Source organism: Esox lucius, chromosome 9 (genome assembly GCF_011004845.1).
Source record: "Esox lucius isolate fEsoLuc1 chromosome 9, fEsoLuc1.pri, whole genome shotgun sequence".
Lineage (NCBI taxonomy): Eukaryota > Metazoa > Chordata > Actinopteri > Esociformes > Esocidae > Esox > Esox lucius.
In genome coordinates, this window is record NC_047577.1 from 25,490,345 (window position 1) to 25,515,367 (window position 25,023).

Below are 25,023 nucleotides of genomic sequence, written 5' to 3' on the forward strand. Positions count from 1 at the left end.
GGGCATAATGAATTGATTGGATCGTAAATATATTTTAAGTTATTATCACTAGTTTTGATCTCGCCCTCTAAATTCTCTGGTAGTCTATGAATGAGCCTTTCAACGTCTGAATCTGTATACCCCGGCAATTTCAGGCAGAATGCATCATTTGTTTTACCTGACATATTTTAGATCCGTTCAAATACTTAACCTCTTCCAAGTAACAAGAATTACTGACCTAAGAGGTTTTAACACTTCTCCGGGGAGGAGCTATATCCAGACCCAGCCCTAACCAGCAGCTGTCATGGACACCTTAGGAAGACAACGTTCCTTGGGATTTATTTATTTACGATCTCAAGAACTTCCACTGATCAAAACTGATCACTACACATGACACAGGGTCCTCTCACACCCTCCGTTGAGATTTATTGTGACGTACAACGTATGGGACCACTGTTGATGTAACATCTGTTTAAAGATATCCCTGAATGCTACACCCTGTGAAGACAACGCCCCTTAGGATTTATTTATTTACGATCTCAGGAACTTCCAATATCAAAACTGATCACTACACATGAAACAGGATACTCTCACACACCCGTTGGGATTTATATATTTGTGACATACAATGTATGGTACCACTGTGGAGGTTCATGCCACAGGTGTTGTTTGTATATTCTGCATATATTCTGCATATTCTAAATTTTTTTATTTCACTTTAGAAGCTGGATAATCAAACGCCAAACCGACCATTTTTCCATCTGCAATGTCCTGCAGATCCATCAGCTGCTTAAATGGCGGTATCTGAGTTCTATAAACATTAAGAGAACACTTCTTTGGTGCATCATATATTTCTGGAGCGCATCTTTTTTTTCAGTCCTCCGTTCTGCTACTTATTTCGTAAGTCTGGGTTGTCACCAGTGTATCACTAAGCACAGACGCCATATTGATTCTTATACAGAGTAAAAAAACGATTTCAACTGCAAACCAGGAGAAATCTAGCTAGTATTTATTGGTAACTCTCAGAGAATGAACCAAAGGTAACTGCTGCTCAACCCCCCCTTGCATCTCAAGAAACCCTACACCACCAGTTGCACACCCTCTTTTCCCAGAGAATGAAGCCCCGGAAAAATCTGCTCAACCCCCACCCCCTTGCTCTGCTCCTCTCTATCTTTCATCTCAAGACTAACTTAGAAGAACATAAACATAAAACACTTTTATTAACCACCCCCTACCTAACCGGACATGTACCCCCCGGAAAAACACAACTGTTAACAACCCGTACATAAATTTACAACCATTAAATGTCATTTTTCATAATCCTTTTTACCTAACCCCTCTCATCTCACATAATCACCTGCTCTACCCCTCCCTCTCTAAATGGACATGCACCCCCCCGGAAAAAAACAGCTACATTTTCATATTCTCACACAGATGCAGCTGCCAAAAGGTCAAAGCAATAAATCACTCTGTGGTGTGGGGCGCTGTATATTGATTCTCTCTTACATTGTCTGAATGTAACATCTATAACACCTTCCACTCAATGGCACCAAAAATCTACTGAAGGGCTGAGGCTTGTTTGATCTTGCCACAATGATTTCCAAACATCTGTAGTGTTATGACCAAACCACTTTAGTGATCTTTTTAGAAGGTTGGTCTCTCTGAGTTCTCTCAAATGTTTGCTCTAATGTCTTGGCGCTACTAGAAACAGTGCCATATACTTAATTTTGTCTGTTTAAAAAGAGTTCAACTACCATACCAATTGATTGATTATCATATCCTATTGTGCCTGGAAATATTTTTGCATGTCAAATGTTGGAAAAATATAGGCCTCTCAAAATCAACTCTGGACCTCAAATCCAGTTAAATAAAACAAAAAATATTGTGACCCTTTAATCAGTGACTTATTTAGGTGGGTGCAGTTAACAGTCAGGTACAACAGAAAACAAGTTCAAAAGCTTACACGGACAAGGGATTAAAACCAACACTGCGCCAAATACCCCTGTTTCGTAGTCCTAATTATCTTTACAGATCATACAAATTATGGCAATTCCAGGGCAGTCACGAGAACTACAGTCTTTAATTACTCAACACTTCAAAGACCTGAGCCACTCCTTAAGTCCTTGGTACCAAATCTTTTTTGCCACTGGCCATGTTAATAGTTAATTGGCCATTTGTGAATTACATTGATAACGTTAAACTGACTAATGTTTCTTAATAAGTTTACCTCGACCACAAATAGTGTCTATGTATGGCGTCTGCCACTGGCCGTTTTAACAGTGTATTAGCCAGTAATAAGCTTTACCGGTATCTACTAACTTACAGGAATAGTCATAAGAATTGAGCAATTGCTAGCGAGCCTGCCAAAGCTATTTCATTTCATGGCATAAGAATGTATTTTTTTCTTCCATGGTGAAACAATGTACTTTTTTCCTTGATTCGTGAATTACATTGATACAATAACTATCAATAAAGGTGACGATAACTAACTTTTTCACCAAGTGAAAAGACGAGAGAATCGTGGAATCTACCAGAAATAATAAATGTTGTTGCTCTCAATAGATTCAAACTCAGGTCTACCATATGAGAGGCACTGTCTTTAACCACTATGCCACGGCATTACACATTCCACTGAGGATTGTGTTTAACTGACTAACGTTTCTTATTAAGTTTACCTCCACCATAGCGTCTATGAACTGTATGGCTTTTGCCACTGACAGTTTTAACAGCTTATTAGCCAGTAATAGGCTTACTAGTATCTACTAACTTCCTAGGAATAATCATAAGATTTGAGCAACTGATAGTGAGACTGAAGATTAACTTTTCCATGCCAGAAACAGTCACAATATAACCGTATAGTTTCAGTTAAGGCTTACTATAACGTAACTACTGTATGTTGTAGCCAGCAAATGTGTTTGTCTATCTTGACCCAAAACGAATGCACGGATGCGTACTTCTAAAATCCACCAGAAACAGTCACAATATAACTGTAAACTGTTTTATTTCAGCCTTACTATAATGTAGATACTGATGGTTTTAGCCAGCAAAGTTTTCGTCTATACGGAATAATTCATAATGCGAGGAGATACGATCTTGGGACCTATAGTTCACAGTTTCGCTTCTCTAACCACTTCGCTATTTAACAAGGGGCAGTCAGTTGGTCGGTCACTCACTCACTCAGTAAGAGACATTCGCTGTACATGCCTGGCTCTGCTTATGCTGTCCGGCAAAAACAGTATTGTGATTATAGATATAGTCAAGTTCTAAGTGAAAATTCTTACTTGCAGGTTCCAGCACGGCAAAGTAACAATGGAAAATAAATAGTCAATGTGAATAAAACCTTTATGCAATGCTAACCTCACAGAAATGCACCAATAGAAAGGCTAAAAACAAATAAAACATTTTAAGTAATGGACAACAAAATAACTACACCCTAATAAAGATATTACAAATTAAAGAAATATATAAAGTAATGTGGAGAGTATGGTAGTGTGAGCCTGCCAATTGTCTCTGCTCCTGCCGCCAGCTTTCCGTCACCGGTACAACCACCAATTCCCATTCACCCTGCCAGCCCGGGACATCCTGGACCCTGCCTTGCTTCACATTCACCACGAACGCAACACATCTTCCCGGTCCCAATCACCCGAATTCTAGACACCTGTTCCCATTATCACCTGTGAATTTAAGCCTGTCTGTTTTCTTCTCTCCCCGTGAGGTATTGTTTGTGACACACTGAGCCTGTTTTTCCTGTTCTCGATTGATTACTACATTGACCTGTTCTGCCTATCCGACTTCGTTGCCTGCCTTCTGATTCTGTACCGTAGCCCATTGGATTACCTGACGCCTGAACTATTTCCGGTTGCCTCCCGCTTACCCCCCTCGGATTCTGGATTGTACTGCTGCCTTCTGGTGTCCTGTGTACCGACCTCTGCCTACCTGTACTCTGTTCTATTGCCTTGTGGTTTAAAGTTACGCCTCTGGCTTCACCCTATCTGGGTCTGAGTTGTATTCGTTACAGAATACCTCACCGGTATCATGGATTCTGGGGAGCTACAGGCTCGGCTGTCACAGCAGGAGGAACAGATTGACGAGATCTGTGGACTGCTGGGCCAGTCAACCCTCGCATCGTCCTCCTCAGGCACGCGGACACCACCACCCGTCTCTATGCCCAACAAATTTGATGGAGCTGAGTATGCGCTGGACTAACCCTAACCCGCACCCTCGCTGCAGGGAGCAGGTGGAGTGAGACGGTGCTCCTGACGGTTTATCTGTGTGGGCTCAATGGCGAACTACAGGCCCAACTTGCTTGCTGAGGAGACCTTCCCGACCTCCACAAGTACATCAACATGTCCATCGCTACCGACAACCTACTGGCCGACCGGAGGAGGACATCGCCACCCTGCGCCTAGGCATGGGTCGCTCCGCCGCCATGAAACAAAGATGCATCCAAAGAAACCTCTGCATGAATTGCGGGGACAACTGACACATCCTCTGCCGTTGCCCGGTTTGTCCTCCTTCACGCCGGGAGGCCCGACATCCGCCAGGGGCACAGGTAGGGGCATCCATGTTATTACCTCTGTCCAGACACCAATATAGCCCATCTGTCCTGCTCACAGCCAATGGGGTGACCCTAGCCCGAAGAGGGCTCATAGAGTCAGGAGCTGCGGGCAATTTCATTGATCGCCAATTGGCCCAGGATTTAGAGTTAGGCCTCATCTCTCTTCCTTCTCCTTTAATCATGCACCAAACGACGCCCATCACCCTGCAGGTCGGAGCCCTGCATTTTGGAGACCATCCAACCTATGGTCCTCTCTTCGCCCCGGGATCCACTCGTCCGCCCCTGGCTCAGCCTCCACGACCCCTCCACGATCCAAGCCCCCCAGCAGGGGTCCATCCGCCCTTCCAAGTGACCCGCAGCCTCCAGCTTCTTTTTCGTGGGTAAGAACGACAGGGGTTATGCCCCTGTATTGACTACCAGGCCCTGAACGACCCCGCTATTAAGCACTGCTACCCGCTGCCCCTAATCCCGGTGGCCCTAGAACAAGTGGGCCAGGCGTCCATCTATACTAAATTGAGCTTGCGCAGCGTGTATAAACTCATACGCATCCGGTCGGGGGATGAATGGAAGAACGCCTTTATAACCAGCAAGGGGCACTACAAAAATCTAGTGATGCCTTACGGGCTCACCAACACCCCCGCCGTCTTTCAGTCATTCATGAATGACCTGTTCCGGGACATGCTCGACCCGTTTGTCATTCTCTACATCGACGACATCCTAATCTACTCTGACTCCCTAGCTGACCACATTCAACAGGTCCTGCAGCACCTCCAGGAAAACCACATGCACGTGAAGGCAGAGAAAAGCAGATTCCACATCACCACCGTTGCCTTTCTCAGGTTCGAGCTGACACCAGGGGGGTCATCATGGACAAGAGCAAGGTCCCCATCTGCGGCTTCAGTTCGGCCGCGGCCCCTCACACCGCACTCACCAGCCAGAAAATGCCAAAACTCTGATCTCACCACAGATCCGGTGCCCCCCAACACTCCATCCGGGAAGACCTTCGTGCCTGCGGTACTCCAGCCACAACTTCTGCAATGTAGCGACAACTTCTTGGGTACAGGGGCACCCCAGAGTCATCCGTAACACAGAACTCCTGTCCAGATGCTACTGGTAGTCTGATGGACGTTTGGGACTATGTTATGTCCTGCCCGGTGTGCGCCCAAACCAAGAGCCCCCGCCAGTTACCGTCGGGTAAGCTCATGCCTCTGCCTATTCCTCATCGGCTCAGACGGATATACCACCATTCTGGTCCCGTGGACCGTTTTTCCAAAACGTGTTGTCTAATACCCCTCTCTAATCTCCCTAACACCTTGGAACTGGCGGCATGCACTTTCCAGCAGGTGTTTCGTCAGTTCGGTATCCCAGAGGACATAGTGTCCGACCGAGGAACCAAATGTATATCTCGGGTATGGAAGGCCTTCTGCGATCACCTAGGGTTCTCGATCAGCCTGTCCTCCGGTTACCACCCCCAATCCAATGGACAGACGGAGAGGCTAAACCAAGAGATTGGCAAATACCTCCGCCAACAATGCGCATGAAATGCCAGTGACTGGAGCCGCTACTTATCCTGGGTAGAGTATGCACAGAATTCCTTATTCCATTTCTCCCTCCGTCTTACGCCATTCCAACATGTTCTTGGCTATCAGCCCGTTGTTCCCCAGGGAGACGCAGCCCGGCCCTGTTACTGCTGTCGAGGATTGGTTTCGCCCGTGTGTGGGAGACAGCACACCAGCATCTCCAAGCGGCCACCTGGGTGCAAAACCGTGTCAATCCAGTCACCTACTGCCTGCAGTTGCCCTGCCATTATCGCATCTCCTTTTCGTTTCATGTCTCCCTCCTCAAACTAGTGCATTACAGCCCACTCCATCCTCCGGTTGCTCCGCAACCCCACCTCCTCCATTGGACGTTGGCGGGGAACCCGCCTATCGTATCCGGGCACTGCTTGACTCCCGATGGTGCAGGGACGACCTGCAATACCTTGTCTACTGGGAAGGATACGGCCCGGAGGAGCGGTCCTGGGTGCCAGCCCGGGACATCCTGGACCCTGCCTTGCTTCCTATTCACCACGAACGCAGCACATCCTCCCAGTCCCAGTCACCCGAATTCTAGACACCTGTTCCCATTATCACCAGTGCATTTAAGCCTACCTGTTTCCTTCTCTCCCCATGAGGTATTCTTTGTGACATTGCGACATACTGAGCCTGTTTCCCTGGTTTTCAATTGAGTACTACATTGACCTGTTCTGCCTATCCCGACTTTGTTGCCTGCCTTCTGATTTTGTACCGTAGCCCATCGGATTGCCTGACGACTGAACTATCTCCCCCTGCCTCCCGCTTACCCCCCTCGGATTCTGGATTGTACTGCTGCCTTCTGGTGTCCTGTGTACCAACTCTGCCTACCTGTTCTCTATTCTATTGCCTTGTGGATTAAAGTTACGCCTCTGGCTTCACACTGTCATATTCGTTACAGGTAGCATCAATTGAGAATTGAGTATGTGTGGGTTTGTGTGCACAAAATCTGTGCAGTTCAAGTGTCTTTCGCTGGTCAGCTAACATGATCAGGAAACCAAAAATCCAGTCTCCACATCAGACATCATGTCCTCAGTTGCCTGGTAAACCACAGCTTCTCTTCTCTTTTAAATGTCCTGAGCAATCAGGTCTCCAGGGTAAGGCTGTGGTGGTTGTGGACGAGTGGAATGTTTTTTATTTTGGCAACAACGCTTCTCCCCATAAGAGCGGTTGGCTCTCCTTCATTCGTCAGCTGATTTGATCAGGTAATCCAACTCAGCAGAGCGCCAGCTCGGAGAAGAAACAAAAAAGTTGCCCCGGCAAACTGCTTCATCTCTTCACCCGAGAGTTCTTTCAGCCAACTAGCCAAAGCCTGTGAAACACAGTAGACAGTAAATTGACAATATCAAATCGGTACAATGTCAAACTGTAAACATCTAGAACAAGTCATACTCTTCACATTTAAGGAAGCTAAAGGTGTTAGGATGAATTCAAATGCATATTAAAAGGTATATACACCCATTTTTAGACGTGGCCTTATTTTTTTTGTAAGAAAAATGAGTCATCACTTCCAATCAAATATAAAACAAAGGTTCTCAAAACATTTTTTTATTTCTACATATTTAAAAACAAACCTGTCGCTTGGCGGCGCTGTCTCTGCTGTTTGATGTCTGTCTTTGCTTCTCTGTCCAGGTTGTCTAACAAACAATGTTTCTTTGTGGCCAGTATCGGATTGATTTATGTTTTGACAATTGACAATATAAATTCACATTCACCATTCATGCGGCCTATACTCTTCATCCTCGCTAGCAGTATTGTGTAGGTCCCTGAACGCAAGCTATGAAAATGGGGTAAATCTTGGCAATTAATAAATGATTAAAATTATAATAAAATGACGAACTGCACAGAACCCGAAGGAGTCACAGTCTGTCTGTGGAAGAACAGGTCCTCATTGGTCTGCGCTTCTATGCATCTGGGACTTTCTACCAAGTTGTTGGTGATAATATAGGAGTGGACAAATCAACTGTGAGTGATGTAGTGAATGCTGTGTCAATTGCATTGGCCAGCCTGGTCAATCAGTTTGTTTCACTTCCAAAGGATGTCCAGATTGCCCAGACAAAGCACAAGTTTTTTCTTTTGGGGAACATGCCCAATACTATTGGGGTTATTGACTGCACTCGTGCATATCCAAGCACCTCATGAGAGGGATTAGGAGTATATCAACCAAAAGGGGAGACGCAGCATCAACATCCAACTTGTGGGCGATGCTGACCTCATCATCACAAACTGTGTCGGGAAGTGGCCTGGGTCTGTTCATGATGCATGTATCCAGAGAGAGAGTGCTTTATACAGAGAGCTCCAAACCAACCGACCGGATGGCATAATATTAGGAGACAGTGCCTATCCACTCCTACCATGGCTGATGACTCCTTTTCTTGCAGTAACCACACCTGCGCAGGCACGCTTCAACACTGCTCACTGCAAAACAAGATGTGCAATTGAGCGTTAAAATTTAGTTCTGAAGAGACACTTTGTATGCCTTAACTACTTGCAAGTGGAACCACAGGAAGCATGCAACATAATACTTGCGTGTATTGTCCGGCACAACGTTGCTACCAGGCGCAATGTCGCTCTCAGTGATGATGTCTGTGATCCACCTGAGCCTGTTGAATGACCAGACCAACCTCTGGCGTTCTGTCAGAATGAGGGACTGCAATTGAGGGATGCAATTGTTAGAAATTATTTTTGACAGGCTCATCTGTGATGATCGTTTCTTTGAAATTAATATACAGTGATGAATGACAGAATAATGTAATATATTATTTTTGTTTGTTATTGAAATCGGTTTGGGGGAATTTTTCAATGGGACATTTTTATTTTTACTTTATTATACTGAATAGCTTAATTGGTTGCCTAAGTCTACTTTATCACTGTTACAACGGTTACACAAGTCAAGTGCAAAATATAAATAAAAGTATATACACTAAATGATACAAATGTATTATTTCACCAATTTTAAAGTTTTACTACATTTTCTTCCTGGAATCCACCTTGAAATCCTACCCCCTGTTGGGATCAGGATAATCCAGTTTTTTTGGATCAAAGTTATCCAAATCCTACTGACAAGTTTTGAACAACACAAACTGAAGATTTGATCCAGATTAAAACTAGGATTGGATTCCGTGATCTAATCTGATTTCAGAATCCTTCTTTCCCTTTTGAACAACCCATTTTCAAGATTTGATCCAATCCGAAAACCAAAATCCGATCAGCTTACCTTTGAACAACTAGGCCATGAAGATAGAGAGTATCTGTATAGGGTTTTCACATTATTATATCCAAACAAGGATTTTGCCATTGTTCAGCTAACTTTGCAATATAACATCAAACTTCTTGTGAATCTGAATCCTCAACCAGCCTTTTTATGAAGGCCTTTAGTCAATGACTCCTTAGTTATTTTATTTGTTCTTTGTTGTCATTGTATTGCCTGATTTTTATACAAGTTTGTGGCTGTTTATCATTCACTTCAAATAAAAGTTGAATAAAATGTGGATTATGTATTGGATCATCTTTTAATGAGAGGATATATATGACAGTCACTATATGCATATAGAGTCAGTCATATACACATATAGGTTACATAACTCTCAAGGTTCCCATTGGGGGCTTTTCCAAAAAGGCATATATTTAGTTTAAGGTGGTTATTACAATTCTTGAATATAATTTCATGTGCTAATCAATCAACTTATTCTTAATTGGGAACAACAGTCAAATAATCACCCTATTCATATTCATATAAAAAAAAAAATTGTCTAACCAGGCTTGGAATTTTTTTATTTTAGGGGCATTGGCCTTCGATATCACAAATTTGTTTAGGCACAAAGGCCACATGCCAGGGCACAAAGGTCATTGAGTGAAAAAGAGGATTTGGAGCTTACAAATAAACAACTTCCAATAGCTGATGAGAAAAAAAACATGCATGACATAAAAACATATTATTCACTTTTTAATATCATATTTTGAATTATAACTGATATGTTTTTACCACATAAAAAGTCTAACTATCATGTTTTAGTCCTTCAAATTACAGATATTACTCCCTCAAAAATGTTATAGATTCTGAAATGTATTTCATTTCAGAAGTTTTAGTTGGGAACGTTCACATGATGACAACAAACAGGCAACGGTATTGACAGTTAAGTAACATTAAGGCTAGCTAGATAGAAGGATAACATTACCTAAATCACTTAGTAAGAATTGGAAAATTCAAGGATCTCTTGATACCAAGCCAAGGTCAGGTAGACCAAGAAAGATGTCAGCCAAAACTGACAGAAGAATTGTTTGGGATACAAATAAAAGCCACAGATAACCTAAGGAGAAATACAGGCTGCTCTGGAAAAAGACGTTGTGGTTGTTTCAAGGAGTACAATACGATGATACTTGAACAAATATGAGCTGCATGGTCGAGTTGCCAGAAAGAAGCCTTTACTGTGCCAATGCCACAAAAAACCTGGTTACAATATGCCCAACAACACCTTGACAGGCCTTACAGCTTCTGGCACACTGTAATTTGGAGTGATGAGAACAAAATACAGCACAACCATAAGTTTGGAGAGGAGTCAACAATGCCTATAGTGAAAAGAATACCATCCCCACTGTGAAGCATGGTGGTGGCCCACTGATGTGTTGGGGGTGTGTGAGCTCTAAAGGCACGGGGGATCTTGTGAAAACTGATGGCAAGCTGAATGCAGTATGTTATCAGAAAATACTGGCAGCCAATTTGCATTCTTCTGAAAGAAAGCTGCGCATGGAACGCTCTTGGACTTCCCAGCACGACAATGACCCTAAGCACAAGGCCAAGTTGACTCTCTAGTAGTTACAGCAGAAACAGGCGATCTTAACAGCTGGTCTTAACTCTGTTATTATTAATTATTGTTTAAACTTTCCTCTTTGAAAGGGACTAAATAATCACTGTATAAAATATTATTTTGTTGAACATTTAAAACTATTTTATAACCATGTAATGTAGTACATATATTTCAGTGTGTTAAAATGGATGCAATTATTAAATTATATTATACTCAAATATACAATATTTAAAAATTACTGGGTTCATTTTCACTCACTGAACAATTTCTATACTACTTTTTGCCCTAAAGTACAACACTTTAAGTATACTGCTTTTTAGAATAAGGACAAAAGACTAGTGTTAAGAGCTAAATTGCATGTGCAAAGTTTGAGGAGTTTCCAGAAATGTCAAGAGCTGACTTTCATCTGGTTAAAAAAAATTACATCGCAACTTCTCTGTATTGACCTTTTATTTGTCATCATTACAAAGATTTCTACTTGTATTAACACTCTGAAAAAGGCATTTTCATGCAGTGCAAGACCTTTGCGCTGATCAAAGACAAAAACATGTGGCCATATCAAAACAAACGGTCAAACCACACAATCAAATTTTTGGAGACATGAGGTGATTAGAGAGTGCGTCCATTTATGGGACACACATTAAAAGAACACCTGTGTAATTAATTCAATGAATGTAATTGTACTACTTTATTGGTTTGTCTGTTTTCACACCTGGTTTGTCTGAGTGGATGGGGATACTTGGAGTCCCCCATCTTGTATGTCCGCAAATGGGTTCATTGGCATGAGGTTAGGATGTCCCACTGAGTTGAAATGCCAGACAACATGGCTCCTTCACAGACTTTCCAAAACACATTTTATTGCACTACAGGCTCATTTATCAATTGTGCGTTTACACACATATATTCATAAATCATGCGTGCAGTCATTTCTACACAAAGTGGGGATTTATCAATGTGCCTTAGGGCTGGGAATTGCAAAAGACCTTGCATTACGATATTTTCACGATACTTGTGTCAATGCAATGTGGAATGTGATTAATGCAACTCTTTATGAATTGGGATTTACTGCTTGTTCTATGTTTTATTTGACCATGCTAAACAATTTATTATACTTCCAATGAAAATCATTGAATAATATTACAACTTCATCAATCATTTGCTAAAACATTGTAAGTTTTATTACTAGAATTTACATTTTGAAAAGTAGACTAAACAAGATTAAAGTGATGGTGTAATAATAACACTTTCCTATTTTTTTATACAGACTGGTGACAAATTAAAGGAAAATCCAGCATAAAGTGTTGCAGTAAGCTGTTCGGACACCAAGAGCCACCAGAATAGCTGCAGTGCACCTTGGCATAGATTCTACAAGTCTCTGGAACTCGGCTGGAGGGATAGAATACCATTAATCCAAAAACAAAGCACTATCTAATCAGTCCAAAATCTCCTAGAGGTGACATAACGAAACAGGGTTGGGTAGGTTACTTTATACATTTTATTTGTTACAGTTTCAAGTTACCTGTCTACATTTGTAATCAGTAACATAACCTTTTTTAAATTCAAAGTCAATTGGATTACTTTTAGATTACTTTCATATTGAGTGGCATTAGCAAGCAAGTTTATTTATATGGCACAATTCATACATAGAAGCAATTGAATGTGCTTTACAGTGAAAAAAAATACAAAATGCAATGGAATTAAAACATTCAGATTGTTACAATTCTCTAGCTCAGCTGTCTCCAGGGGGACTGCGTGAACTTCAACACCCTGGTATCTCTCTAGCTCAGCTGTCTCTGGGGGGACTGCATGAACTTCAACACCCAGGTATCTCAATCCTCGCATTCCAATGCTAGGATGAACCTGTCAGTCCCTATGTAAGATCATCTTTGCATCAATATCTTACTTGGCTCTCTCCAGTGGGACATTTATGCCATGTCTGTACATTTTATATTCATCCTCAATTAATTAGAGTTACCATAACTGTTTACTGTACCACCCCGGTATCTCAATCCTCGCGCTTCAGCACCTGGTTAAACTTGTCAGTCCTTTTGTGAGACCCTACATCGATGTCTAAACAGCAGCACAAGAACTTTATCCGTCATCCAAAGATTGTTACATTTACACAGAGGTTATTCCTCTTAGAATATCAGAACTTGCATTATGATTGGTAAAAGATAGCATAATATACATTTAATAACAAAATCAAAAAGAGAGCACAATAATAAAACATAGAAGACAAATAGGAATAGCTTATAACAAAAGTAACTCCTATTTCAGGATGAACCACTGTTAGTTTTTGACATTGACATTATTGTATATAAAAATCAGCATATCCGTAGCTTTTCGCATGTACACCAAATCTGCAGTAATCTGATGTTTTGCTCCACAATCACTAACATTTTCAAAACCTTGCAGAAACCTCAGGCACATGAATGCACGTTGGCAATCGTAAACACCCGCATACAAATAAGTTGTACCTAATATTATTGTAGATATACTCTGTTTTTACCAGCCATCCAACCAACCAAAATCAGAGAAAATTTAAGTAGCGCTTCATCGGTCACTAATCTGGTTATGCGATGATCACACACACAACGGAGACCTACAATTGTTATTTACGTTCAAATAACGATCTTTTTAAAACATTAAATAAAAAAATCAAACATGCAATGTGTCAATTATTTTGTGCACTTATTATTTTTCAATTTAAGTAATCCAATAAGTAACCATAATTTTTTTTCTGTAAAATATCTTTGTTGGTAATGTAACAGATTACAGTTACAGTTTTTTGTAATCCGTTACATGTACAGGTCTAGGTGCACATGGTCTGCAACAATGCTCGCCGGTGGGTGCTATGTGTCAAAGTAACATCCACATGAATAGCAGGACCAACAGAACATTGCCCAAACATCACACTGCCAGCTTGCCTTCTTCCCATAGTGCATGTTGGTACCATGTTTTCTCCAGGTAAGTAATGCACACGCACCCAGCCAACCACAGGGTGGAAAAGGAAAACATGATTCATCAGATCAGGCCACCTTCTCCATGACTGGTCTGTGGCTACACAGGCCCATAAGCAACAAACTGTGATGCACTGTGTATTCTGACACCTTTCTATCAGTCCCATGTTATGGAATTTGTTAATTTGCCTAAAAGATCATGTTGTTTAGAAGTATTATTTTGTTGCAGTGTAAAGCCTAATGAGTTGATGCATAATGATCTGTGAGTAAATTTGGTTATGCGTTAACATTACATGATATTTAATGATATTAAGATGGATTGTTATGGATGTTTCTTGAAATAATGTACATTTTAGAATTGTCTGCTTTTTTATTCCCTGGTATGTAACTCTGATCTTTGTTAGTTTGTGACACACCTGTCTAAATGATATCAGTTGATCATTGGGTTCTCTGACCCTCTGTTAATCTGCCTAAAACAATGAGGGTATTTGCCCTTTGTTCTTCAGGAATGTGGCCGGCTGTCATTTACAATGTTCCCCTAGCTCCAATCCAAGCTTTCCATTTGGGTAAACACTAGGGACAGGATAGGTAAACACAACCAGGGCAGGAAGGGATGAGGAACATAATGTTTTCCTACCAGGATGAATGTGCAGATTCTTACCCCCACCCCTTAGTTGTATAAGTATTGATGATCTCTAGTGTTAGAAATTGGCGGTTTCGTATAGTGGTCAAATAATGTAGAACCCGTATCATTTCGAGGGTGAAGTTTGCTCACGTTTATTGGAAAAATACAGCACAGATGTCATTCGGTGAACGTTCCATCTTCTTCTAACTGTAATGTTGGTTACCAGCTAGCCTATACATTTCAGGGTGTTTCTTACTAACAAAGATCAGGTTTCCAAGACCGTAACCCCCATGCCAAATGGCTATCGTAAACATTCCTTTGGTCATTAAAGCACAACCTACAGAGAGATAGATGTTTCTGTCGTTCTCATTACTAGGCACATGCACTTCCAATGAAACATTTATATTGTAATTGTTAATGCTCAGATTCCACACTCCCCCCTATCAAATATTTAAAGAAACATTACATGTTTGATAAAATATTACAAGTACAATTCAATTCCTAATGATACGCATATGTTACAAATGACTAAGACGAAGAAACAAAATGATTATCAGGTCTTATTGTTCCTCAAATGAAAATGAATTTAAACAAGACAATTGACACACCCCACCCCGACACATAACTCAATGTATTACAGTCATCAATCCTGTCCCCACCTAAGATTATAAAGGTCAAGAAACATTTTGACATCAACAGGTTATTATCAGTGTTAACGGTGTTCAGCAGATAATCAGACTCAACATGACATCATGATTAAAACATGTCCCCCAAAGTCCATTGAACAATCAAAACCCCCCTTGTCCGTATCATGATCCTTGCAACAATATCATACAAAAGACGTATGTATATCCTGTTGTACCTGTGAAAGATTTCTACCTTTAAAATAGGTAAAACATCTACCTTTGACAGGGACCACCTATAACAGGGAACAATTCACTTTCCAAACAAACCATGATCGCCATCATAGTCCAATATTGGGATTGTCGTCATATAGAGTTTCCCACCTGTCTTGCGAGAAACAAACCTTCATACATATGAAATCACCATATCAGTTCATTTAGGAAAATCTTAGATTGTAAGGAAAGAAGTTAGTTTTCAATCAAGTGCCCTTCAGGGCTTGTCTTCAGTTTCTTTGTCTTGCATCAGTGATGAAAGTTCCAAAATCAGTTATTGCAGTCAGTGTGATGCAAATTGTCTGATTGTCCTAACAAGTCAGTGTAGGTGTATAATGGAACAGTGACTTTCCAACACTTCATTTAATCAAGATTAACACCACAACAGTGTCTTCCACTGTGTTGGGACCATGTGACCTTTCCAGTCAACTGGCCCGTGGTACTCTGACCTGTAGTTTGTGTAGTCCTTCAGGACTCAGGTGGATTCTCCTCTCATCTCGCTGTCGATGATTCATCTAGAAATGGAGTGTGAAGCCAAGTGATCTGACCCTGGCATTGTTCTGCCATGTGAGTGGTCAGGAAAATTTGAAACAGATTCAACCAATGTGGTTGTAGAAGTCCTTCTTGAACATGTTGCTGGTACTCACACTCTCAGTTGTCTGTGTCCAGTCAGTGACGTGACGTATCATCAGAAAAGGGTTTGTGATGTCCTGATCTGTTGAAAGCATAACTGCAAAACAACGATTAGTGTGGTTCAACAGTCCATCGGACTTTCATCCACTGGGTATGGTTCCATCAACTCCCAACAATGAAGACAATAGATCAGTCCTGAAACTTGTGGATCTCAGAAGTTCCATAATCAGAGTGAAACATACACCCTATTCAGACAAGTTTCAATAAGGCTATGTCAAAGTTCCTTTTCCATCCAGAACTGGCTTGGTTGTTGTTTGACTCCTTGTGCTATATTAATACCCGATGGCAACTAGCAGTGGAATAAGATTGTCAGACTTGACTTTGCTTAGCCATACCAGAAATGGTTAGATCTATTCTATTCAACCATTAAAATGTTAGACCTTACATCAAACAAAAAATTTTTTTACATAACTCCTTATAAATACCAATTAGATTTGCCTTAAGTCCTAAGCTCAACTCTTTCCAATCATAATCAATTATCATATCATACATCCCCCCTGCATTCACTTCATTAAATCAATGGAAAATGACAACATGAGTGAATGCAGAACAATGACGAATACAGCCACAGGAGGCGCCATCATGAACACACACTGGCCATCTTTTCAGGACAGACATGAAAAATAGAGAATTGGTAGTAGGGATGGATCTATAATCCATTCGATAAGGAGTTGCATCCTATATATTCATCAAAACAAAGTGAACATGTTAAAAAAAAAACATGAACATTCACTAACACCATCAAAGACATCAATGTGCAACACGGTCACTTGTGCGAAGGAATTATAAACCATATAACCTATTAACAAATTTTACAACATAGCTAAACAGCTCTCAAATTTGACTTTACCACAGTACCATCTCACAGGTCTGTGAAATTGGCTATCATGCATTTATAATATCCTGTAGTTTCTTGGCACATGCCTAACTAAATTGTTTGGCCCCCAGGGGATAAGCTGCACAACAAAACTGTAGGAGGGAAAACCCCAGCCCATGTGCAGTGGTTTACCTGTGGCAACCACCAGGGCGATTGTATTAGCATAGCTACAGCATACAAATTTAGCATTTTTACAGGCAACAGTCACACTACCTCATGAAAAACACAAAGTGTCTTGATTAACCTCCTACATTTTAGGGAATTCGCAAAGTTGGATTAATTTTTATTCCAAATAGGGGCAGTCAGCCAAACCCTAAATAACAACTTTTATGCTTTTTCTTTGTTCTATCATCAACAATGGGGGATGACTTTAGGTCTCTACCCTCAGTTCAGTTGGTTTCAAAATCATAAATGTCAACATTAAAGCTAATGAGAGCTCACTTCATGTTTGTTTATACCAAAACTGAATATGCTTGTGTAGGTAAAATTACCACAGATGAGACCAGACTGAACACTCAAATTTTAACCCTCAGTAATAGGCTACCCTGATGTAATTGGAGAGGTTATTTGGGGCCATCCTAGTGGTCTGCCCCCCTTCCTGAAGCTCTGAGCTCCACCCATTCATGGTAAGCCATTAAAAAGCTCAAATGTTTGTTTATGGTCCTCAGACTATCCTATCAATTTAGCCGACATCCTTTGGTAACTGAAGATTTAGAGTCCAACCCATCTAATATTTTTGCAGTTTGTGAACATTTGCTTATCATTATCTACACAACTCCTCAACATTAGGGTGGAAATTAAGAAACTCTTAAGAATGGCAATGTAGACAGAAAAGAGATGTATGACGTCACTAAAATTAAGGTACAATAAGTAATCCAAAGGAAACTGAATGTAGGCCTTAAACACTGTTACATCAATACCCTATTTGTTCATTAGTCAATTTACCATTTTAAAATTTAAACTCCATTAACGAGTATCAGGCATTGGTTTTAAAACAAATATTATCCCAGTTATCATTGGTAAATACAAATAAGAGAAACTATATTATTTAACCAAACTCAATTCAGCATTTAAAAAATAGGTCATTTAATTTTGTGGGCGATAAACTTGCTTTGGCTGTTTAACCCTCTTCATAGGCAATTACTATTTTGGATTCAAATGCAGTCCTCATGGAACACAGCGTGTCTCCTTAACTTTAGACTATCACCATGTGGATTCTTCATTATACCACTTATACAATATATAAGGAGAAAGAAAACAATCTTTTAACCATGAGACTATTTTACCAGATTAGAAAATCATTGTACCAAATTCTAATTCATCACTAGGTTTCAGACGTACCCACTTGTGCTAGAGAACAGCTCAGCACACAACAGTCGGCTACCACGTGGTGGGCCTTTGTTAAGGCCTACCTACATTGTCGTGAGACCCCCCTTGAGGCCTTACGTTTTTAAATCAACGCAATAAACATTTGACTCAAAATTACATAAATACACATGACAAAGCACAACAAAACAGGTTATTTCTTGATTACCCATTAAAACATGTTCAAGCAAGACAACAAAATAGGCTATTTCGAATGCCCATTAAAATAAGCTATATGACATTCAAGTGCTTCTCAAACTACATGTAATATTTAATTAAATAAGCTTGGCTGTTACCAAGGAAGGTGATCAGGTTTCCTTGATAAGTTCCAGCTTCATTTCATGTTTAGGTACCATACATTTTAGGAAATAAACATTTAAGAACTCTAAATCAATGATTATGAAAGCTCACGTCAGTTTCTAGTATCGTCCATGATTCCAGGATCCCATAAGAGAAACTCCATCTTGAGACTACTGTCGGTCAGCCAGGTGGTCAAACAGAATTAATCTTCGTCCATTATGATTGTCTCCTTTCCCGCCTTTCGACTGTTGTCTTTTCTCGGCCATCCTCCGTCTTCTCCCTTCGTCTGTACCACACTCTCCATATACAACTTCCTCGGAATCCATCTTGTTTAGCCGGAAAACGTTATTTTTCTTTCTGTCCATTTCGACTCCAGGCATTGTTGTTAATGATCCTTTTCATTCTTGATGGTATCCTTTTCGCGCCATGCCATTTAAATATGAACGCGTCATGCCAGAGGCTGCACTCCTCTTCCCGTCGTATTTGTACAACTGGATGGCATTATATTTTACTTGTACACGTCACTGTATAATCGCCTAAAGCAATTCGCATTGTCAACGAAATACAGTTTAGCGCTAATCTCCAATGTATCCACCCCTAGAGATTTTTGCACGTTACACAATGTAATTTGTGGCCCAGTCAGGGAGTAACTAGGTCTTCTATCATACATGTGCTCTTGAATTACTCGATTTGTTCGTTAATGGTGTGGATTTCAGACTCACCAACCATTCAGCTGTTTGCAAGAGATAGGAACCAAGACCGACTCCCTTGCGGGTTAGCGCAACCAGCTTCGTCTCAGGACAATAAAAAATTGTATTTTTGGTAAAATCTAAATTTCCAACCATACAGCTTATAGCACCAAAGTGTTAGAAATCGGCGGTTTCGTATAGTGGTCAAATAATGTAGAACCCGTATCAAATCGAGGGAGAAGTTAGGTCACGTTTTTTGGAATGTTCCATTATCTTCTCACTGTTATGTTGGTTACCAGCTAGCCTATACATTTCAGGGTGTTTCTAACTAGCAAAGATCAGGTTTCCAAGACAGTAACCCTCATGCCAAACGGCTATCATAAACATTCCTTTGGTCATTAAAGCACAACCTACAGAGAGAGATGTTTCTGTTGTTCTCATTACTAGGCACAAGCACTTCCAATGAAACGTACATTTATATTGTAATTGTTAATGCTCAGATTCCACACTAGTTACCTCAAAGATCCCACTTACCTTGTATCTGTGTGTATCGCTCTAATTGCCAATAAACTGCTAATTGTGCCAAGATAATTTTGTCTCTGTACCTACTTTCTAAAAGGTTATCTTTGATGGAATTGCCATCAAAACCAGCATTCACTTTTTCAGCAATTTTAGCTACTGTAGCTCATCTGTTGGATCAGAACACACGAGCCAGCCTTCACTCCCCACTTGCATCAATGAGCCTTGGCCTCACATGACCCTGTTGCTGGTTCACTGCTTTTCCTTCCTTGGACCACTTTTGATAGGCACTGACTACTGCTGACCGGGAACACCCTGCAAGGGCTGCAGTTTTGGAGATGCTCTGACCCAGTCGTTTAGCCATCACAATTTGGCCCTTGTCAAAGTCCCTCAGATCCTTATGCTTACCATTTTCCTGCTTCTAACACATCAACTTTGAGGACAGAATGTTCACTTGCTGCATAATATATCCCACCCACTGACAGGTGCCATGGTAACAAGATTAGCAGTGTTATTCACTTCACCTGTCAGTGGTCATAAAGTTATTATGGCTGATCAGTGATGAGCCAAAATATTATGACCACTCACAGGTGAAGCGAATAATGTTGATCATCTAACAAGGGAACATGTCAAGGGCTTGGTAGATTAGATGGTAAATGAACAATCAGTACTCGTAATCAACGTGTTGGATGCAGAAGAAATGGCCAGGAATAAAGACCTAAGCAACTTTGAAAAGGGCCAAGTTGTTAAGGCCAGACGACTGGGTCAGAGCATCTCTGAAATGGCAAGGCATGTGGGATGCTCCCGGTTAGCAGGGGTGAGAGCCTACCGTCAATGGTCCGAGGAAGGACGAACCATAAAACAACAACAAGGTGTTGAGCCACCAAGGCTCATCATTTCACAAGGGTAGTGAAGGCGATCCCGTCTGGTCCAATCCAACAGAAGAAGGTCTACTGTGGCACACATCACAGAAAATATTAAGGATGGTTATGGGAGAAATGTGTCACAACATACAGTGCATCGCAGCCTGCTGCGTATATGGCTGCGTAGCCTCCGACCAGTCAGAGTGCCCATGATGACCCATGTCCACCGTCAAAAGCACCTACAATGGGCAAGTGAGTGTCGGAACTGGATCTTGGAGCAATGGAAAAAGGCTGTCTGATCCAAAGAGTCCCCTTTTCTTTTACATCACGTGAACTGCTGGGCAGGGTTCGAAATGACCTATGACTCTTGGGGCTCCCCTAAAATATAATAATAAAAAATTCTGAAGACTATTTTGCTATCTTATCTGTATCTTTTCCACTTTTTAATGTTCTTAAATCTTGTGTTTGAAATTTGAATAATAACTTAATATAGCCTACCGAATATTCACTCCTGAATATTTTATCAAGCCCTACTGACAAGTGAAAACCGCCAATTATAGATAGCAAGTGGCTGAAAACAAATAAAATTGTATCTGTCCAGTATTCCTTATCTTTATCTTACAATTACAATTTCTTCTCACCTTTGTTCGAGTAATCTTTTCTCAAAACCAAGTTTTGAGACCCCCCAGCCCCCCCTCATTTCAAACCCTGTGGCTGTGTATGTGTGTGCCATTTATCTGGGGAAGTGACGGCACCAGGATGCACTATGGGAAGACATTAAGCTGGTGATGGGAGTGCTCTAGGCAACGTTCTGCTGTGAAACCCTGGGTCCGGGCAGACCTGGATGTCAATTTGTCACATGCCTGCTACCTAAACATCACTTCAGTGGGTTGGTGTGGCATATAATGCCGGTGGTCATAATGTTCTGGCTCATCAGTGTGTGTGTATACATTAACGTTCAAAAGTTTTGAGTCACTTAGAAATGTCCTTGTTTTCCATTGGAATATGAAATATATCTAAATGAATGGGAAATATAGTCATTGACAAGGTTAGAAATAATGATTTTTAATTGAAATATTATTTGTCCATCAAACTTTGATTTAGACAAAGAATCCTACATTTGCAGCAAGTACAGTCTTGCAGACCTTTCCCATTGTAGTTGTCAATTTGTTGAAGTAATCTGAAGAGATTTCACCCCATGCTTCCCTGAAGCAAGCACCTCCAACACGTTGGATTGGCTAGATCGGCAATTCTTATGTACCATGCAGTCAAGCTGCTCCCACAACCACTCAATAGGGATGAAATCCAGTGACTGTGCTGGTGTTGCAAAATGGAGTGATATCCTTCCGTCTTCAAGATCCTTTTTACCCTTTACAAATCCCCCATCTTTCATTTGGTCTGTGTCTCAAGCATGTTCTTCTTTGTGGTCCGAACACCTCAAACTTAGATTTGTCTGTCCAGTTGTCTTTTCATTGACCAGTCTCAGATATGGCTTTTTTTTTTTTTTGCAGCTCGGCCTCGTGCTAACAATAGCAACCTTTTTAAGATAAAGCTTTACTTCACCTCGATCATGAATAAAAAGGACTGCATTGCCACACATTTTAAAAAATCCCTTGCTTCAAAGGCAGTTGGTAAATTAATTAATTGTTCATAAACTGGATGTTATTGCCCTGTGTGAAACATGGTTAAAGCCTGATGAAATTACTGCCCCAAATGAGGCTTCTCCTCCTGGCCACACTAGTGATCATATCGAAAAGGGGGGTGGGTTTGCTAAGATTTATGACAGTAAATATACATTTTCTCTTAAACACATCACTGGTTTTCATTCTTTTGAAGTTTTACTCATGAAAGCTAACCAAGGTGATAATTTTTCATAGCTACTATATTCAGCACCACTGGGCCATACACAATGTTCCTCAGTGAGTTTCCAGAATTCTTGTCTAACCTTGTAGTCATGGCAGATACTATTAAAATTTTTGTCCAATGATCTTCTTCAAAAACCCTTTGAAGCCATAATTGACTCAAGGGATTTTGTCAAACATGTCTTAGGTCCAACGCACTGCCACAATCATACCTTAGACTTAGTCCTGTCATAAGAAATAGATATTGTAGAGCTAATAATTTGCCCCCATAATCCTGGAATATCGGATCCCTGTCTTATTACATTTACTGTCAAAACAAGAAACCCACTCTCACCCCAAACAATGGCTTAATATAAGCAGTAATATAAATTATCGGACTACCGATAGATTTCTTGATATTCTTCCAAGCTTGCTCATTGATGACAATATAAACAAATCTGTAAACCATCTAATCGAAGATCTAAACTCAACACTGCAAAATACTTTAGATATGTTTGCACCACTAAAAACAAAGGAAATACGCAACAAGAAACCAGGGATTTTCCTGGCTGAAAATTAGTTAAAGGTGGTACCTTTAACCAGACGCCCCTCGGATATACTTTATATAATATCTGGTCACTTGAAAAATAAAACCATTATAGTGTGAAATCTGCCCTGTTGTCCATGTCCACTTGAAAAGCTAATGCCCACTATATGTATGTGTGTGTGTGTGTATATGTTTTTTTTTTTTTTGTTCTCTGCCTGTCCAGGACAAGTAGACATTTGAATAGATGTAAGTGCATCCAGCCTATAGTTTCAGCTTAGCTATTTTCCTAAGCCCCCAAACACATAGGAACATTGTGGAGCCAAGCATACACAACATATTCCCCCTTCATTATATCTGAGCCACTCCAAAAAATTTTTGCCACTGAATATCAAAACTGTTAATTAGAAAATTTAGAGTCATAAAAAAATATGAAGTCACTCAAGCTTTATAATTAATCACAGAAATTATTATTGTTGTCTATTTTCATTGTTATACTATGTTCTCGTTGATTTGACTTGCATTAAAAACACTTCAGAGCTGTAGACCTATATACTACAGCCTTGTTGTGTGTTTTTTTGCCAGACCGCGTAAGCGGAGCTGGCCAAGAAGAGTGAATCTCTCTTACTGACTGATTGATTGATTGACTGGGTGATTCTTGTTAAATAGCGTAGTGGTTAGAGAGGTGGACTGACATGCAGTCAACCGGTGTTTGAGCCTCAATGCAGACAAAACAAATTATGCATTAGGATTTCTTCAGAATAGACAAAAACTTCTCTGGCTACAACCTTCAGTAGCGACGTTATAGTAAGCCAAAAATAAAACTGTTTACGGTTATATTGTGACTATATCTGGTGGATTTTCAAAGTACGCATCCATGTACCGTGAAATCCGCGCAAACGTTACATCTTCTTTACAACCCTCTCTGTAAATCGACCCGCCCATGCCCATTAAAATGCATCTCGGCAACATATGCACCAGCTAAAAGGGTTTCCTTGGCTGTGGGCTTGATAGACTGCCTAAGCCTACGCGTCTACTCCCAGAGCACGTGGACATGCTCATTTATTCTTATCTAAAAAAATTATCATAGTAAAATAGACATTGCCTAATGATTCTTTTCTTTGTTTTAAGATCTTGCATCTATGGACGCGCTAGCCACATCTTGAGTTTTTTTGTATATTTTAGTCCTATTAAGCTTCCTTCCTAGGATATTTTCTTATTCACTGGAACTTGAACGCATCAGTAGGTTTGTTTAATGCAGACTGTAACATAACTATAGACTATTAGTCTATATATTAAGTGTAGCTTTGTTTGGAAAGTGTAGTTTTAAGGGACTGTATATAAAACATTAGCTGGCTAGATGGTCTAATACATTTTGTATTTTGTTGTTATGGCCAGAACACATTGACACAAGGACGTTAGCTAATGTAAGGAAATTCAAACATATCTCTGTGCTAATTCATTGGAGACAATTTGCATTTCTTAACAATATAGTTTATAGTTCATTCATTCATCTTCTTCCGCTTCATCCGGGGCTGGGTCGTGGGGGCAGCAGTCTAAGCAGAGATGCCCAGACTTCCCTCTCCCCAGACACTTCCTCCAGCTCTTCTGGGGGGACACGAGGCGTTCCCAGGCCAGCCGGGAGACATAGTCCCTCCAGCGTGTCCTAGGTCTTCCCCGGGGTCTCCTCCCGGTGGGACGGGACCGGAACACCTTCCCAGGAAGGCGTTCCGGAGGCATCCGAAACAGATGCCCAAGCCACCTCAGCTGACCCCTCTCGATGTGGAGGAGCAGCGGCTCTACTCTGAGCTCCTCCCGGGTGACCGAGCTTCTCACCCTATCTCTAAGGGATCGCCCAGCCACCCTGCGGAGAAAGCTCATTTCGGCCGCCTGTATCCGGGATCTTGTCCTTTCGGTCATGACCCAAAGCTCATG

General features: G+C 40.9%; 1 protein-coding gene across 10 annotated transcripts in view; it reads left to right on the top strand.

Annotated features, from left to right (window-relative positions):
- Positions 1 to 25,023, top strand: part of LOC105027157 (CSC1-like protein 2) — a 299,336-nt gene that overhangs the window by 15,417 nt on the left and 258,896 nt on the right. For 4 of the 10 annotated variants that reach the window (XM_034294237.1, XM_034294244.1, XM_020044463.3 and 1 more), the window contains exons 2-3: positions 12,181 to 12,392; positions 12,645 to 12,790. The exons of 1 other annotated variant lie outside the window; for it this stretch is intronic. The gene's annotated coding sequence lies outside the window, so the exon portion shown is untranslated. Of the gene's footprint in view, positions 1 to 3,212; positions 4,918 to 12,180; positions 12,393 to 12,644; positions 12,791 to 25,023 lie in introns of those variants that run through there. 5 more of the 10 variants (XM_034294240.1, XM_034294239.1, XM_034294238.1 and 2 more) reach the window with 5 other exon arrangements.